This window comes from Anabrus simplex, chromosome 2 (genome assembly GCF_040414725.1).
Source record: "Anabrus simplex isolate iqAnaSimp1 chromosome 2, ASM4041472v1, whole genome shotgun sequence".
In the NCBI taxonomy this organism is placed as follows: Eukaryota; Metazoa; Arthropoda; class Insecta; order Orthoptera; family Tettigoniidae; genus Anabrus; species Anabrus simplex.
In genome coordinates, this window is record NC_090266.1 from 696,057,023 (window position 1) to 696,077,021 (window position 19,999).

The following is a 19,999-nucleotide window of genomic DNA, read 5'->3' on the forward strand; positions in this document are numbered from 1 at the left end:
TGAAATGAATCAACTCCTTTTTCACTACCCCTCAGTCCGTTAAGTTGGTTTGCCCCCACCCACAAAATGCGTGTTTCCTTATTTTTGAAATTGATTACAAATGCCAATTAACACGACTGAAACGTATTCAGTTTTTGAGATATATCTATCCTCGTAAAAGGAATTCATAACCGTTTTCATCCCCCCTACCAACTATTTGTTGAATACTAATAAATCAAATCATGGAGTAATATATAAATAAAAATATGTAAATAAATAACATTACTCAAAAACTTCATAAATACTTGAAATAATTAAATAAAATAGTTAATCGAAATGTCCGTAGTATGGGCGCCAGAGTTCACCAGAATGGATCCTCGAATGTTGATAGAGCATGATAAACTTTATATCCCAGTGCGTGTACATAATGCTGCGTACTGGTACATCTGCTGCAGGCCTTACCTAACCTCCTGAAAACGACTAAATAGGTAGGAACTGCACCTAGGTTAATCAATAACTCCACTGATTCCAAAATAGACAACTGTATTCTTAACAAAATCCGTGCATGAGCACCTCATCAACACACAAAATTATACATATAATACACACACAAAAGATTGCTGGAAGACTCCCTAGTTACAACAACAACAAGAATGAAAACAGTGGGAAAACGAAAGTGAGAACTTAACTACCATTTGTAGATAGTCCGATGAACAATGTACACATATGTAAATAAATACCCTTCACTGTCTCTGTATCAATACTACTTGCCGATTCTCATAATCAGCACTTCTAACATCACACAGATACGGTACCTCGTAATACCGTGTTCACAGACTTTAACACTTGTTGTAAAGATAACATTTCAGCAACACACGCTTATCGATCCTCAACATAAATTATGGACAGTCTGAGATAGCTTTCACCAACATATAATGCCAGACCTCCACAAATACTACAACACTTAATGCGTACGCCCTCCACAATTTGATCAGCCACTTTCCACGAACATAACAAGACTACGTTCCACGAACGTTTGCAGTCCAGTCCAGTATATTGCAACCGTGTCACTACCGTACCGTATATCAGCACTACTTCCTTCTCTTACAGTGTGTCAGTTGTAGTTCTCTCATACAGAGATGTCGAAGTTTATATAAACATCCGCTTCTCCCTTCCTCACAGATGATACGTCTGGATTGGTCTTAGCCAGCCAATCATGAGTGATCCTCAAGTCAAGACCATGCCCTGAACTCATACTTGGTCCCAAGACATAAACAAACGCTTGGGTGTTCCACATGAGTCATAGAACTTTCCTACTACCACAACAAGCTCATCTCATAAGACACTGGTATATATACATGACTCATAGAACTTCCCGACAACAAGTACATCTCTACAAATACTGGCATGCCCGCATGAGTCATACAAATTACCTGGGTCCAATATAGCAATGTTTTCCCACTCATGCAAAACAAATTACTCATACTACATATATGGTTACCTTCCAGCTTACAAAGATGAATGACAAAATATATAAATGAAATATTGATAATAATAATAAATATAATAATAATAAACATAATAATAAATCGAATACTGACAATATCTCTCACTTCTACATACAGTGCGAGGGTGTGATATATGTACTATCACAAATTTGATCCCCCCAAATGCGTGTTGCTTTATTTTAAAGGAGTTTCCGAATACCAGTTTTCACGTTTGTAAGTTCCTTAGATTTTTTGGTATATATACATTCATTCTCATACAAATAATTCAACTAATTTTTCAATTCTTTCATCCCCTACCGTTGAGTGTTTTTTCCGAAAACCAAATAATGCGTATTTCCTTATTTTTAAAGGAGATTCCAAATACTAATTTTCACGTCTGCAACATGTTAAGTTATTGAGATATCCTGTAGATAGTCTAATTTTCAAAATTCACCCCCTTTTTCAGTTATCCTTAAGTGAATTTTCCGAAAAAATATCTGTTTCTTTAATTTTACATTTAATTTCAAATACCAGTTTTCAAATCTCTAATATGTTACGTGTCTGAGATAATTTGCAGATATAGTATTTTTAAAATTTCACCCCGTTTGTCACTCCTGTTCACCCCACATTCGTCGGATTATCCAAAAACACAAAAATACGTGTTTCTTCATTTTCAAAGGAGTTTCCAAATACCAATTTTCATGTCTGAATCATATTCAGTTTTTTAGATATAAGTCTCCTCATAATAGGTGTTCAACACCTTTTCCTCTTCTTTCATCCCCCTAATGAGATTTTCCAAAACCAAAAAATACGTATTTCTTTTTTTAATGGGATTCCAAATACCATTCTTTACGTCTGTAAACTTTGAATTTTTGAGATATAGATATCCTCTTTTTTTAAATTCACCCCCCTTTTCACCACGTTAGTCAGTCAGTCAGTCAGTCAGTCTATACTGGACATAGAAAAATGACATTTTGGGGATACATTCATATTAACATGTAGGTGCTCGCTAAGGGAGGATTTTTAGTAATTCCGTCGCTAAGGGACTGAAAAGGAGGGATAATTTTTAAAATGAGGATATCTATATTTCAAAACTTAAAGGTTTAGAGTAATAAAAATTGGTATTGGGGATCTCCCTTGAAAATAAAGAAACACGTATTTTTTGTTTTCGGAAAATCCCACGAAGGGGCGGTAAAAAGGGGGGTTTAATGTATGAACACCTTTGACGAGGATACTTATATCTCAAAAACTGAAGATGTTACAGTCATGAAAATTTAAATTTGGAACCCACGTTAAAAATAAAGAAACACGTTGTTTTTGGAAAATCCAAATAATAGGGGGTGAAAAGGGGTTGTGAATTTTTAAAATGATTGTATCTATATCTCGAAACTGTAAAAGTTTACAGACGTAGAAATTGGTATTCAGAATCTCCTTTAAAAATAAAGAAAAAGATATTTTTTGTTTTCAGAAAATCCCAATAGGAGGGGTGAAAAGGAGTGAAAAATGGGTTGAATGCCTTTAATGAGGATACTTATATCTCGGAAAATGAAGATATTACAGATCTTAAAAAAGGTTATTTGGGATCTCCTTTAAAAATAAAGAAACATGTACGTTTTTTTTGGAAAATCCAAATAGTGGAGGGTTGAAAGGGGGTGATTTTTAAAATGAGTGTATCTATATCTCAAAACTTTAAAAGTTTACAGATATAAAATTGGTACTTAGAATCGCTTTTAAAATAAACACGTATTTTACTCCGAAAATCCCAATACGAACGGTGAAATGGGTGAAAAAAGCTTTGAATGCCCTTAAAAAGGATCCGTATATCTCAGAAACCGAAGAAGTTAAAGACCTGAAAATCGGTATTTGGGATCTCCTTTAAAAATAAAGAAACATGTATTTTTGTTTTTGGAAAATCCAAATAGTGGGGGTGAAAGGGGGAGGTGTATTTTAAAAATGAGTGTATCTATATCTCAAAACATTAAAAGTTTGCAGATGTAAAAATTGATATTTAGAATCTCCTTTAAAAATAAAAGAACACGTATATTTTTGTTTTCTGTAAATCCCAATAGGAGGGGTGAAAAGTGTGAATAAATGGTTGAATGTATTTTTTAATGAGGATACTTATATCTCGGAAGCTGAAGATATTACAGACCTAACAATTAGTGTATGGGATCTCCTTTGAAAATACAGAAACATTATTTTTTTTTTGTTTTTGGAACATCTAATTAATGGGAGTTAAACAGGAGTGACAAATTGGGGTGAATTTTTAGGAAGACTATATCTACAGTATATCTCAGAAACATAAAATTTTACTGACGTACGAACTGATATTTGGAATCTCCTGTTAATGTAAAGAAACAGGTATTCTCGGAAAATCCAACGAAGGGAAGGGGGAGGTCAAAAAATTGAAAAATTAATAGAATTAATTGTATGAGAGGATACTTACATCTAATAAAATCTAAAGTTGTTACAGACGTGAAAACGAATGAATTTGAATGACTGGAAACAGGTTGTGGATTTTCAATGTACTTATTCTGATCATAAACCGATCATTTTTAATCTTCATGGGTTCGTTTTCAAGAGCCATCTTTTCCTTTGGAGAACCTCCTTGGATTACGGTAGATTCGCCTGCCATATAAATAAAAATTTAAACACATTTGAAATAAACGATAGGAATTAGATTGAACGTGCAATTGTCCACCTCTATAATAAGGTCAACAACGCACGGAACTATGTTATCCGTATCTCCAGAAATCCTGCGCACTTGCCTACGGGCGACAATGGTGCTGGTCATACTGTCATCAATGACAATGGCAGCAGATGTAATTTACCGCCAAGTAGCGGTCTTGCATCTTGCTGTGGAGTCCAGAACATCAATAATAATAATAATAATAATAATAATAATAATAATAATAATAATAATAATAATAATAATAATAATAATGTTCTGGGCCGTCGTTAAAAATGTGCGGGCCGCGCCGGAAACGGGTCCTGGACGGGTAATGACTACGAATTCAGTCCGGACGCGGGTTCAGTACCGCCAAGGCGCCCAAGACGACACCACCCCAGATCTCCTCAACGATTTGATCCACATTAAAAATGATTATAGGAAAAGATGGCAAAGATTCAGGGACCCAACTCACCGGGTGGAATACTTGGACCTAGCCCGGGAAGTATGAAATCGATTGCTGAAAAGAAGATTGAAAATGGGAGGAACGTTGCCGTAATCTCTCGAATTTTGGCGGAATCTCTCAGAAAACGAGTCAGATCGCGAATATCGCCGGGTTATACAAAAAACGTTAAGCATTCAATTGTAAATTTCAGTACAATACCGTAGCCAAAACTACTGGACATAAAAAAATGAAATTTTGGGGATACATTCACCTTAACACGTAGGTGCTCGCTAAGGGAGGATTTTTGGATATTCCGTCGCTAAGGCAGTGAAAAAGGGGGTAAATGTTATAAAATTAGGATATCTATATCTCCAAAATGTAAAAATTTACAGACGTAAAAATTGATATACGAGATCTCCTTTAAAAATAAAGAAACACACGTATTTTTTTATTTTCGGAAAATCTCATTAGGGGGAATGAGAAAGGGGGCAAAGGGGTTGAACACCTATTATGAGGAGACTTATATCTCAAAAACTGAAAACGTTACAGACATGAAAATTGACATTTGGAATCTCCTTTGGAAATAAAGAAACAAGTATTTTGTGTTTTTGGATAATCTGATGAATAGGGGGTGAACAGGAGTGTCAAGCGGGGTGAATTAAAAAAAAGACTATATCTGCAAATTATCTCAGAAACGTAACATATTACAGATTTGAAAATTGGTATTTGGAATTTCCTGTAAAAGTAAAGAAACATAAATATTTTATTCGGAAAATCCCCAAAAGGAGAACTGAAAAATGGGATGAATTTTGAAAATTAGCGTATCTACAGTATATCTCAAAAGCTTAACATGTTGCAGACGTGAAAATTGGTTTTTGGAACTCCTGTAGAAGTGAGGAAACACGCATTCTTTGGTTTTCGGAAAAACCCTTAACGGGGGAGGGGTGAAATAATTGAAAAATTAGTTGAATTATTTGTAAGAGAATGTACATATATACCAAATAATCCAAAGGTTTTACAAACGTAAAAAATATATATTGAATCTCCTTTAAAAATATATTTACACGCATTTTGTGGGGAATCAACATGGTAGGGTGGGGGGGAATGAAAACGGAGATGATCCCTTTCACGAGGATACATGTACCTCAAATCTGAAGAAGATACAGTCGTGATAATTGGTATTTGGAAGCTCTTTTAAAGAAACGGGTACTGCTTGTTTTTGGAAAATTCACTTGAGTGGAGAGTTTGAAAGGAAGTAAAAAAAATTGAATTATTTTTCTGGAGAAACTTATATATCAAAACTGACGGTTACAGACGTGGAAATTGGTATTTGGAATATCCTTTAAAAACAAACACACATTTTTGGGTGGGGGGGACCATTTTAACGAGCGGGGATTGAGTGAAAAAGGAGTAGCAGTCTTTTCACGAGGATATACTTATATCTAAAAAACTGAAGATATTACAGACATGAAAATTTTTATTTGGAATTTTCAAGTAAAGATACAAGTAATCTTTTGTCTTTGGAAAATCCACTTAAGAGGGTGAATTAATTTAAAAATTAGTTGAATACTTTGTATGAGGATACTTATATCTCAAAAACTAAACAGGCTACACATGTGAAAATTAGCATTTGGAATATTCTTTAAAAACAAAGAAACACACATTTTTGGGGGGAAATCAACTTAGTTTACAGTGGCTCAAAATAGAAATCTAGGAGGACAAAATTATTTTTTTAATAATTAAAAATTCAAAATTTATTACTTCTACAGCATTCTCATACAATTGCCGCGCACCCTTCTGGGATATAAACGCATCTTAGTCTAAATCTGTCACCACTGTTCGAGCTGGAATCTTATCTTATCACCAGCGCTGTGCGTGCGTATCTCGCAGTCTGAATTGGAAAGTGAATGTAAGTGGCTGAGGTTTGATTGTCTTTGAGGTTAGTGTGATGCTTTAAGATGGAACATGCAGCTGATGGTATGACCTTTACATTTGTAACGGGTTTCAGTTGTTAATGGGCGTAATTGTTACGTAATTTTAGCTATATTTGCATCATGTAATATTTAACTATTATTTTTAAAATCATATTTTCACTTAGAGTTTTAGTATGTCGCATCACTCTGCGTCACTGTCTACTTAATGTTAAAATGTAGATAAAGTCTTGTAGTTTACGCCTGTTATAAGAACTTACTTAGTTATTTTACGTTTCAGAAGATGCCGCGCAACCAATGCTCACACGTTTACATCTGTTTGAAGCACTGGGTTCGAAGATTGTGTCAAAAGTGGAACTTTGTGACTTTGTCAGAAGTAAATTAGGGATAGACAATTGTTCTGAAGAGATAACTGAATGCCTACAAGGAGATTTGAAGGATTTTGTTGATAATTTTTCCAGGCGGTGGAAGCAGGTTCATAGAATAAAGCAAAATTCATTTCAAAATATTATGATTGGTTAAAAGAGAAGATAACATTTTCTAAAATTGTGTATGATTAACAGAAAATTTAAGTCCTCCTACTCCATCCGCATCGAAATTCGGAAGGCCTAGAAAGATTTTTCATGAACGTAGTGAAAAATCAAAGAGACGAAAAATTCAACCGCTACTATCTGCACATTCAGAACAAGAACTTATTCATGCCACACAAGTATCATTGCACATGTCTGGAAAACGAGATGCTGCAAAAATGGTTAAAGAAACTCTTAAGTCTCCACATAGAGCTACTAAAATTAAACAATCCTATATACCACCAGCTCTAAAACCTGTACCATTTACCGGTGAAGAGGCTCTATCATTCCTTGTAGATAACAATTACAGCAAAAGCCATTGTATGAATATGCGACTTGAATGCAAAAATAGGAACTGTAATATTTTCACACCCTACCACATCATTAGAGAAACAAAACAGAAATGCTATCCACCAAGTGAATCAATAACGATAACAGAAACATCAGCCACAATAACATTGCAATCACTGGTCGAACATACAATTGCGCGCCTTGCAGTAATTCAAAAAGATGTTTAGAAACAGTCTATTTCTAGCAATGACACAGTTCATATAATATTAAAATGGAGGTGTGATGGTTCAATCGGACATAGTCAGTATAAGCAGAAATTTACAGATGATGACGGCAGTGACACTGTTATTTTGGTAGTTTCAGTTGTTCCATTACAAATGCATGCTTTAAATGTAGAAAGCAACAATGAAAATAAAATTCTATGGCAGAACCCACGACCTTCTTCGACACGACTTTTCAGACCTCTTCAATTATTGTTTGAAATGAGACTGTCGAATTGACTAGGCGAGAGGTTCAATAAGGTGAAACTGAAATAACGTCCCTCCAACCAAGTAAAATAGAAATTAATGATCATTACATATTTATTAATCAAACTCTATTGCTGACCATGGTGGAGTCTGCAATTCTATTACAGGTTCATCAGCACAGAGGTGTTATGTGTGTGGTACTGGTCCCAGAGAAATGAATAATACACTCACAAAAACAGTTTGTCCTGAAGAGAGCTATAAATTTGGATTATCTACCCTCCACTGCTGGATCCGTTCTTTCGAATGCCTACTACATATATATTACAAAATAGAAATTAAGAAATGGCAAGCAAGAGGCGATGAAGATAAGACAAAAATAGAAAACAGAAAGAAAGTAATACAAAATGAATTTCGATCAGAAATGTGTCTGCATGTTGACAAACCAAGATCTGGAGGCGTCGGAAATTCGAATGTTGACAACACTGCTCGCCGTTTTTTTGAGGATCCAGTTTTGTCATCCAAAATTACGGGTATAAATGAAGAGCTAATCAGAAGTTTTTCTACAATTTTGTGTGCTCTTTCTTGTCAGTTCCCTATAAATACACCCGCTTTCAAAACCTACACCGAGGATACAGCAAAATTGTATCTAAATCTGTATCCATGGTATTATATGCCAGTCACTGTGCATAAAGTATGAATTCATGGTGCATATATATTTGATTTTTGTATTATACCTATCGGGCAATTGTCAGAAGAAGCCCAAGAAATACGTAACAAAGATTTGAGAAAATACAGATTTGGACATCGTCAGCTTACTTCTAAAACCTCGTATGTTACAATGTTATTCCTACCCATTATATTCCTTAAGACTGGTCACGCCTCCCAGCCACATATTTATATGCAATCCATCAGAACTTTCTTGTAGTGTTCATTTTCCTATGCTGTTATGTAAAGGAAAATGGAGCTTACCACACCGTATTGTAGGGATGTTGTTTTCAAGGCGAATTTAAGCACTCCTACAGTTTAATGTATGTAAGGTTCATTTTCCTTTCACTCTTCCACAGGAAAATGAACACAACGAAAATTGTTCTGATGGACTGCACATCCATATGTGGCTGGGAGGCGTGACAAGTCTTAAGGAAGAAAATGGATAGGAAGTGCATTAAGAGATACGAGGTTTTAGAAGTAAGCCGTCGACATTGTAGGAAATCCTCACGAAAACATACAAATAAGGACATATTATATATGCTGCTGATATCTTCGGACCCAGTAATATCTCATAAAACCAAAATTCAACATAAAACGAGAAGAGCATTATCCAGTGAAGTATTACAACTCCTGAAAGAACCAGATGTACCGGCTCAGCATGAGGCAGTGAATGACGACGATGCTTCAGACGACACATGTGATGAGTCATCAAGGTCAGGGTCATCGAGTGATTAGTGATAGTGACTGAAGTGCTCTCTGCAATTATCCACAATTGCAGTCTTCCAACTTAAAGGTAAACTGAGTACAATCTATTGTAGTTTAGGCTCTATCCAACTCCTAGTCATAGACAATTTCTTGCATGTGTAGATGTAGCTTAAAAAAAAAGGTATTAACTGATGTTTATTATGAAGTAAACAAATTATATACGTTGCTTTCGCTCTAAATTCATGATTAAAATGTAAAAATAATTTTGTCCCCCTAGATTTCGATTTTGACCCACTGTGGGGCGGTGAAAAAGGTGTTTGATTCCATTTTATGAGGATACATATATCTCAAAACTGAAGATGTTTCAGTCGTGATAATTGGCATTTGGAAGCTCCTTTATAAATGAAAAAACAAGACTTTTGGTTTTCGAGAAATTCACTTAAGGGGGGCGAGGTTGAAAGGAAGTGAAAAATTTTAATTCCTTTTATGGAGAAACGTCGATCTCAAAAATTTTACACACGTGAAAATTTGTGTTTTGAATCTCCTTAAAAAGGGATACACGAATATTCTGGAGGGGGGAGTCAACTTAAGGGGCTGGGGTGAAGAAAGAAGTTGAATTCTTTTTGTGAGGATACTCATATCCCCAAAACTGAAGATGATAGAGGCATGCACCTTTGTATTTGGAATCTTCTTTCAAAGTAAAGTAATACGTGTTCTTTTGTCTTCGGAAAATCCACTTAAGGGGGCTGAATGAATTAAGTAGTTAAATTCTTTGTGTGAGGATACTTATATCACAAAAACTAAAGATATCAAAGACATGAAAACTGTTAATTGGAATCTTCTTTAAAATAGAGAAACACGCACTTTTGGGGAAGGGGGGAATCAACTTAACGGGTAGGAAGGGGGGTGAAAAGGAGTTGATTTACTTTTAAGAGGATATGTATATCTCAAAAAGTGAAGATGTTACAGACGTGAAAATTAGTATTTGGAATCTCCTTTACAAATGAAGAAACACGCATTTTTTTCGGAGAACCGACGTAAGGGGTGTGGGGTTGAAAATAAGTAAATAATGAGTTGAAATATGTTTCTGAGGATACCTTATCTTAAAAACTGAAGCTATTACAGATGTGAAAGTTGGTATTTTGAATTTTCTTTCAAAATAAGGAAACACGTATTTTTCGTTTCCGGAAAGGCCACTCAAGGCGGGAGAGGGGTGGAAAGAAGTGAAGAAGAAAAAGTTGAATTATTCTTATAGGTATACATTTATCTCAAAAACTGAAGGTGTTACAGAGGTATAGGCAGAAAACTGGTATGTTTTGGAATCTCCTTTAAAAACAATGAAACACGTATTTTTTGTTTTCGGAAAATCCAGTTAAGGGGCTGAACAGAATTGGAAAAGCGGGTGGATTTTTAAAATGAGTACCGGTATATCTACATTATAAGTCAAAAAGTTAACATGTTAGGGACAAGAGACTTGTATTTGGAAAGTCCTCGAAAATACAAGAACCTGTACCTTTTTGTTTTCGGAGTTGGCACTTAACAGAGGGTGAAAATAGTGAAGAATAGTTTAATTATATTTTACGAGGATACTTATATCTTAGAAACTGAAGATGTTACAGACGTGAACATTGGTATTTGGAACCTCCTTAAAAAATAAAGAAACACGTATTTTTTGTTTTCGGAAAATCCCATTAAGGGGGTGAAAAGTGGAGGGAAATGTGTTGAACACCTTTTATGAGGAGACCTATATCTCAAAAACTGAAGATGTTATATACATGAAAATTGGTATTTGGAACCTCCTTTGAAAATAAAGAAACACGTATTCTTGTGTTTTTGGATAATCGGATGAATAGGGGGTGAACAGGAGTGACAAACGGGGTGAATTTAAAAAAAAAGGCTTTATATGCAAATTATCTCAGACCGGTAACATATTACTGACTTTAAAACTGGTATTTGGAATTTCCTGTAAAAGTAAAGAAACATAAATATTTTTTTCGGAAAATTTGTCTTAAGGGTAACTAAAAAAGTGAATTTTTATAATTAGCATATCTACAGTATATCTCAAAGACTTAACATGTTGCAAACGTAAAAATTGGTGTTTAAAACCTCTTTTAAATATAAGGAAACATTTTTCTTTTGTTTTCGGAAAAGCCCTTAATGGCAGGGGGGGGGGGTGAGATATTGAAAAAGTAGTTGAATTATTTGTATGAATATATATACCAAAATCTAAAAATGTTTCACACGTGAAAACTGGTATTTTGAATCTCCTTTAAAAATAAAGAAATACGCACTTGCGGGGGGAAGAAACTTGGTAGGGGGTATGAAAACGGAGATGAATTCCTTTTACGAGGATACATAAAGGGCCTGTCTCAAAAACTGAAGATTTTACAGTCGTTACAATTCGTATTTGGAAGCTCTTTTAAAGAAACGGTTACTGTTTATTTTTGGAAAATTCATTTAAGTGGGGAAAGCGGAAGGAAGTGAAGAAATTGAATTCTTTTTCTGGAGAAACTTATATCTCAAAACTGAAGGTTACAGATGTGGAAATTGGCATTTGGAATCTACTTGAAAAATAAAGGAACAAACATTTTATTGGGTGGCGTGAAACCAACTTAACGGGTGGGGTGGAGTGAAAAGGAGTTGAATTCTTTTCATGAGGATACTTATATCTCAGAAAATAAGATGTTACAAACATGAAAATTCCTATTTGGAATTTTCTTCAAAATTAAAGAAACGCGTAATTTCTTGCCTTTCGTATATCCACTTAAGGGGGTGATTTAATTGAAAAATTAATTGAATTCTTTGTATGAGGATACTTATATCTCAAAAACTAAAGATGTTACACACGTGAAAATTAGTATTTGGAATCCCCTTTAAAAATAAAGAAACAAGCATTTTTAGAGGGGGAGGATCAGTTTAACGGGCTGGGGTGAAAAAGGGTTTGAATTCCTTTTATAAGGATACTTATATCTCAAAAACTGAAGATGTTAGAGGCATGATCATTTGTATTTGGAAACTTCTTTCAATGTAAAGAAACACGTGTTCTTTTGTCTTCGGAAAATCCACTTAAGGGGGTTAATAAATTGGAACATTAGTTGAATTATTTATATGAGGATACTTATATCTCAAAAACTAAAGATGTTAAAGACGTGAAAATTGGTATTTGGAATATCCGTTAAAAATGAAGCAGCTCGCACTTTTGGGGAGGGGAATCAACTTAACGTGTAGGAAGAGGGGGGTTGAAATGGAGTTGAATTACGTGTATGAAGATACTTATATCCCGAAAAATGAGGATGTTACAGACGTGAAAATGAGTATTTGGAATCTCCTTTAAAAATAAAGAAACACGCATTTTTTTTTTTCGGAAAATCGACGTAAGGGTTGTGGGTTTGAAAATAAGTAAATAAGGAGTTGAAATATGCATATGAGGATACTTTGTCTTAAAAACTGAAGCTGTCACAGACGTGAAAGTTGGTATTTTGAATTTCCTTTCAAAATAAATAAATACTTTTTTTTGGAAAGGCCGCTTAAGGCGGGAGGAGGGTGGAAAGAAGTGAAGAAGAAGAAGTTGAGTTATTTTTATGAGTATGTATTTATCGCAAACACTGAAGGTGTTACAGACGTACAGACATAAACACTGGTATTTGGAATCTCCTTTAAAAAATAATGAAACACGTATTTTTTGTTTCCGGAAAATCCACTTAAAGCGCTGAAAGGAAATGGAAAACCGGGTGAATTTTTAAAATGATTACCGGTATATGTACATTATATGTGAACAACTGAACATGTTAGAGACAAGAAACTTGGTATTTGGAAAGTCCTTTAAAAATAAAGAAACATGTATTTTTGTTTTCGGATAATACACTTAAATGGGGGTGGGGATGGGGGAAGGACTGATCAATGGGTCGAATTCCCTTATGGAGATATTATGTATATCTCAAAAACTGAAAATGTTACAGATGTGGGAATAGGTATTTGGAATACCCTTTAAAAATAAAGAAACATGTATTAACTTTTTCTGACTTGAGGGAAGACTGTTCCTCACATGCACAGTTCTATGTCGCATGGTCGTCTTAGCCGCTAAAGGTAAATCGAAAAACATGGTTTACATAGAATTTCTGGGGTAAATGAATCTCAGTTCTGGGTGAGTTTTTACACCTTAGGAATTTTCAGGTAATGTTTTAGTACAATGCCGAGGAACGATTACTTTGATCAAATTACGAAATCCACGCGAGCGAAGCCGCGGGTAATTGCTAGTCTATCTATCATAATTTGATCAAAGTAATCGTTCCTCGGCATTGTACTAAGGCATTATCTGAAAATTCCTAAAGTATAAAAGCTCACCCAAATGGAAGTGAAATGGGGTATGGCTTTCAGCGCCGGGAGTGTCCGAGGACAAGTTCGGCTCACCAGATGCAGGTCTCTTGATTTGACACCCGTAGGCGACATGCGCGTCGTGATGAGGATTACATGATGATGAAGACGACTCATACACCCAGACCCCGTGCCAGCGAAATTAACCAATTAAGGTTAAAATTACCGACCCTGCCGGGAATCGAACCCGGGACCCCTGTGACCAAAGGCCAGCACGCTAACCATTTAGCCATGGAGCCGGACCCACCCAAAAATTGAGTTTCATTTACCCCAGAAATTCTTTACAAACCATGTTTGAGGTATTACCTTTCGGGGCTCTGACGACCCTGCGACATAGAACTGTACATGTGAGAAATAGTCTTCTCTTAAGTCGAAAAAATAAATACGGGTTTTATTATTTTTAAAGGAGATTCCAAATACCTATTCCCACACCTGTAACACCTTCAGTTTTTGAGATATATATAAGTATCCCCATAAAGGAAATCAACCCTTTTATCAGTCCTTTCCCCACCCAAAACCCCATCTAAGTGTAGGCCTATTTTCCGAAAACAAAAATACGTGTTTATTTATTTTTAAATGAGATTCTAATTACCAATTTTCACGGCTGCGAATTCTTCAGTTTTTAAGATATAGCCTAGGTGTACTCATAAAATATAATTCAACTATTTTTCTCCTCTTTTCATCCCCCGTTAAGTGCGTTCTCCGAAAACAGAAAGGTACATGTTCCTGTAATTTTAAAGGACTTTCCATATACCAAGTTTCTTTTGTCTAAGATGTTAATTTTTTGACATGTAACGTACATATACCGGTACTCATTTAAAAAAAATCATCCGCTTCCAATTATTTCACCTCTTTAGTGGATTTCCCGAAAACAAAAAATTCGTTTCATTCTTTTTAAAGGAAATTCCAAATTCCAGTTTTCATGTCTGTACGTGTGTAATCCGTTCAGTTTTTGAGATAAATATATACTCATAAGAATAATTCAACTTCCCCTTTTGATATCTTTCTTCCCCCTCTCCGGCCTTAAGTGGACTTCCGCAAAACAAAAATGTACGTGTTTCTTTATTTTGAAAGAAAATTCAAAATACCAACTTTCACGCCTGTAACAGCTTCAGTTAATAAGATAAAGTATCCTCATTAACACGTTTCAACTCCTTATATACTTATTTTCAACCCCATACCCCTTACCTAGATTTTCCGACATAAACAAATGCGAGTTTCTTTATTTTTAAAGGAGATTCCAAACACTAATTTTCACGTCTGTAACAACTTCTGGTTTTGGGTTATAGGTATCCTCACAAAAGTAATTCAACTCCTATTTCACCCCCCCCCCCCTTTCCTACCCGTTAAATTGATTTCTCCCTACCAAAAAGTGCGTATTTCTTTGTTTTTAAAGGAGATTCCGAATACCTATTTTCAAGTCTTTAACGTCTTTCGTTTTTGAGATATAAGTATCCTCATACAAGGAATTCAACTAATTTTTCAATTCATTCACCCCCCTTATGTGAATTTTCCGAAGACAAAATAATACGTGTTTCTTTACATTGAAAGAAGATTCCAAATACAAATGTTCATGCCTCTAACATCTTCAGTTTTTGAGATATAAGTATTCTCATAGAAAGAATTCAACTCCTTTTTCATCCCAGCCCGTTAAGTTGATTCCTATCCCCTCGAAAAAATGCGTGTTTCTTTATTTTAAAGGAGATTAAAAATACATATTTTCACGTGTGTAACCTTAGGTTTTTGAGACCTAAATTTCTCCATAAAAAGAATTAAATTTTTCACTTCCTTTCACCCTCCCCCTTAAGTGAATTTTCCGAAAACGAAAAATACTTGTTTCTTTATTTATAAAGGAAGTCCCAGATGCCAATTATTACCGCTGTAACAACTTCAGTTTTGAGATATTTATCCTCATAAAAGGAAATTAAACTCCGTTTTCACCGCCCACGCCCAAAGTTGATTTCCCCAAGATAATTCATGTTTCCTTTATTTTTAAAAGAGTTTCCAAATACCGATTTTCACGTCTGTAACATATTTAAGTTGGAGATATAAGTATCCTCTTGCAAAGAATTCAAAGAGTTTTTCAATTAATTCTCCCCCTTAAGTGGATTTTCCAAAGACAAAAGATTACGTGTTCCTTTACTTTGAAGGAAGAATCCAAATACAAATTTTCATGTGTGTAACATCTTCAGTTTTTGAGATATAAGTATCTTCATGAAAATAATTCAACTTATTTTTAACTCCACCTCCGCCCGTGAATTTTGTGTCCCCGACCCAAAACAGTGTGTTTCTTTAATTTTAAAGGAGCCACATATGGATATGCAGCCCATCAGAACGATTTGCCTTGTGTTAATTTTCCTATGTTCATGTGTAAAGAACCTTAAATGCATTATACGGTTGGAGTCCGTAAATTGGCCATATACACAACATCCCTACAATACGGTATGGTAAGGTCCATTATCTCTACACATCAGCATAGAAATATGAACACAACGAAAATAATTCTGATGGGCTGCATCTAGATGTGTGGCTGGGAGGCATGACCATTCTTAAGGAATATAATGGGTAGGAAGAGCATTGGGACATACGAGGTTTTAGAAGTAAGTCATCGATATGCAGTTCATCAGAACTATCTTTGTTGTGCTAATTTTACCCTGCGAATGTGTAAAGGAAGATGAACCTTACTGTACTGCATGGTAGGAATGTATGTTTGAACGACGTTTTTACGCACTCCCATAGTATAATTAATTTAAGATTCATTTTCTGTATACGTTAGCATAGGAAAGTGAACGCAGCGAAGTTTGTTCTAATGGACTACATATCATCGTTGAATAATGCAAACCTCGTATGTCAAATTGCTCTTCCTATCCATCATTCTCCTTTAGACTAGGCACGCCTCCAACCCACACATGGGCATGCAGTCCATCGGAACTTTTTTCGTTGTATTTATTATCCTATGCCGCAAGGCAAGGAAAATACACCGTACCGTGTTGTAGGAATATATCAACGGCTTACTTCTAAAACCTCGTATCTCTCAATGCACTTCCTATCCATTTTCTTCCTTAAGACTGGTCACGCCTCCGAGCCACATATGAATGTACAGTCCATCAGAACAATTTTCGTTGTGTTCATTTTCCTGTGGGAAAGTGAAAGGAAAATGAACCTTACATACATTAAACTGTAGGAGTGCTTAAATTCGCCATGAAAAGAACATCCCTACAATACGGTGTGGTAAGGTCCATTTTCCTTTACATGTTAGCATAGAAAAATGAACACTACAAAAAAGGTTCTGATGGATTGCATATAAATATATGGCTGGGAGGCGTGACCAGTCTTAAGGAATATAATGGGTAGGAAGAACATTGTAACATACGAGGTTTTAGAAGTAAGCCGACGATATATTTGCATGATGTATTTACGCACACCTACAGTGTAATATATTTAAGATTAATTTTCCGTTACTCGTTTGCGTAGGAAAATGAACACAACGAACATTGTTCTGATGGACTCCACTTCCATATGTCGCTGGGAGGCATGGCCAGTCTTAAGGAACATAATGGATAGGAAGAGCATTTTGACATACGAGGTATTGTTTCTTCATCGACGACATCGAGTCTCATTGTTAATGCGCCGAATGCACTGTTGTTGATATCACCTACTGGGACTACTGCAGCTTACTACCACGACATACGGAGTAATACAACTATTCTCTTCTTGGCAGCCGAAATTTAAACTCTTTAATTCGTTAGATGGATGCCGTGAATGTTATACTTCACTTTGTTTACTAGTTAGGAACATTACGTACACAGAATTATGATATACTCCTGGAGGACCATGATTAAATATTATTTCCAGTATTAATAATTACAATTGCCCCCATATCATAGTACTCAGAGGTCAGTGAGGTGTATGTAACTGAAAAAATTCGGAGTATTCATGAAGCTATAGTGTAGTTTAATCAGTTCTACATTGTCCGACTCGTTGGCTGAACGGTCAGTGTACTGGCCTTCGGTTCAGAGGATCCCGGGTTCGATTCCCGCCCGGGTCGAGATTTTAAACTTAATTGGTTAATTCCAATGGCGCGGGGGCTGGGTGTATGTGTTGTCTTCATCATCATTTCATCCTCATCACGTCCGGCTCCATGGCTAAATGGTTAGCGTGCTGGCCTTTGGTCCAGAGCGTCCTGGGTTCGATTCCCGGCCGGGTCGGGGATTTTAACCTTCATTGGTAAATTCCAATGGCTCGGGGCTGGGTGTGTGTGCCGTCTTCAGCATTAGAATTCATCACAGGTAGGGCCCCATTCTCACAGACACGCAGGTCGCCTATACGGCGTCGACTCGAAAGACCTGCACTCGGCCTCTTCGGATGCCACACGCCATTAAAGGAATGCTCATCACGACGCGCAGGTCGCCTACGGGGGTCAAATGGAAAGACCTGCATTTGGCGAGCCGAACCCGTCCTGGGATATCCCGGCACTAAAAGCCATACGACATTTCATTTTTCAGTTCTACATTGTTATTGAGATTAATTTGTGATATTTCCTATTTTTCTTCCTTTCAGGCCCTGGAAAATCTTGAATGATGGTGTTGCTTGGCCTGCGGTCCCATTGGAACGACAGCTAACGTCACCTGCTGAAAGGTAACCAGAGGGAAATGTGCAGAGCAGAACGAACAAACCCTTCCCATCATTTACATCAGAGTGGAATTCCAATGTAAACTTTAAAATAGTATTTGAAATGTATGTTCCAATAACTTGAAAACAAATCAGGCGCCTTTAATGCTTAATGAATTTACACTCAAATCTCAAATACGACCAAACGTACATTATATTTCCTGTCATAGGAATGGACTGAAGATCAGAATGTTACCCAACTAACCAACTTAGAGTTCAGATGCTCACTTTCGTTCATTCTTAACGATTTCTCTAGGAAAATACTAATCACTGAGCTGCTGATTAGTTCACTTCATAAATATGGACCCAGTTGAACTCGGAAGTTTATTTTGCCTACAATACATTTATTTGTGATATGCATTTTTCCATTTCCTTGCTCAAATGTACAAGAAAAAATTCCTTGAAAATTGATAGCATATTAGAGATTAAGGAAGACAGTTGTGCTTAGAATAAATAAATTTCACTTATCGTACCCTATATCTGGAAACAAACATTTACATAAAGGCGTTTTCCTGTTCAAATCACAGGAAGTGCGGCAGTAAATGAATATGCTGGCGATGCCACATAAGTATCTACCTTCAAACAGTGTTTCTGGCGTTTGGGAAATTTGAGGACAGTGGATCATATCGTCGTATTACTTCTAAAACCTCGTATGTTACAATGTTCTTCCCACCCATTATATTCCATAAGACTGGTCACGCCTCCCAGCCACATATTTATATGCAGTCCATCAGAACCTTTTTTGTAGTGTCCATTTTCCTATGCTAGTATGTGAAGGAAAATACCACACCGTATTGTAGGGATGTTATTTTCATGGCGAATTTAAGCACTCCCACAGTTTAATGTATGTAAGGTTCATTTTCCTTTCACTCTCCCACAGGAAAATGAACACAACGAAAATTGTTCTGATGGACTGTACATCCATATGTGGCTGGGAGGCGTGACCAGTCGTAAGGAAGGAAATGGATAGGAAGTGCATTGAGAGATACGAGGTTTTAGAAGTAAGCCGTCGATATGCAAGAAAAAATAAATTATAGTAAGTTGTTTTCATTTCAATAAATACGTACTGTTCTGTGCATGATAAAAAGGTGACAATGTGGTGTTTGTAACCCATTTAAATCCTTTAATGTATAAAAACGTAATATTAGATAAATCAAAGGACTATTTGAGCATTAGGCCTATAACTTATCTATAGCCGGTCTAAGTGACTCAGACAGTTAAGGCGCTAGCTTTCTGAACCTAACTTGGCAGGTTCGATCCTGGCTCAGTCCGGTCGTATTTGAAGGTGCTCAAATACTGCAGCCTCGTATCGGTAGATTTACTGGCACGTTAAGGAACTCATGCGGGACTAAATTCCGGCACTTTGGCTTCTCGCTAATGACACACATTAACTCACCTAGAAACTCCTTAAGTTTTTCTTTCCTTTCAATCTTGCCTGCAGAGAATGTGGGGAAACACTAGCAATGCATCCCTTAAGGCGATGTCTTAGACAAACCATGTACTTTCACTGTTCCATAAAAGCATGCCTCTTCAGAGTTGACTTCTACATCACTGTCTTGGCCATAAGTTGAATGATAACTGGAAAATATACAAACTAATAATCACCAACTACAAATTCTGTTTTTCGTTTGCTGTGAGTTCTTAAATTCGTCGCTGTTCGGGCAAAGGTTATATCTCAGAATGCTCTTCCTATCCATTACTTTT

The 19,999-nt window shown here is 36.1% G+C and overlaps 1 long non-coding RNA gene across 1 annotated transcript in view; it reads left to right on the forward strand.

Moving 5' to 3' along the window:
- Positions 1-18,304, forward strand: part of LOC136863038 (uncharacterized) — a 639,732-nt gene extending 621,428 nt beyond the window's left edge. Inside the window, exon 3 of the long non-coding RNA XR_010859138.2 lies at positions 18,185-18,304. This is a non-coding gene — a long non-coding RNA (uncharacterized lncRNA). The remainder of the gene's footprint in view (positions 1-18,184) is intronic.
- The last annotated feature ends 1,695 nt before the right edge of the window (positions 18,305-19,999 follow it).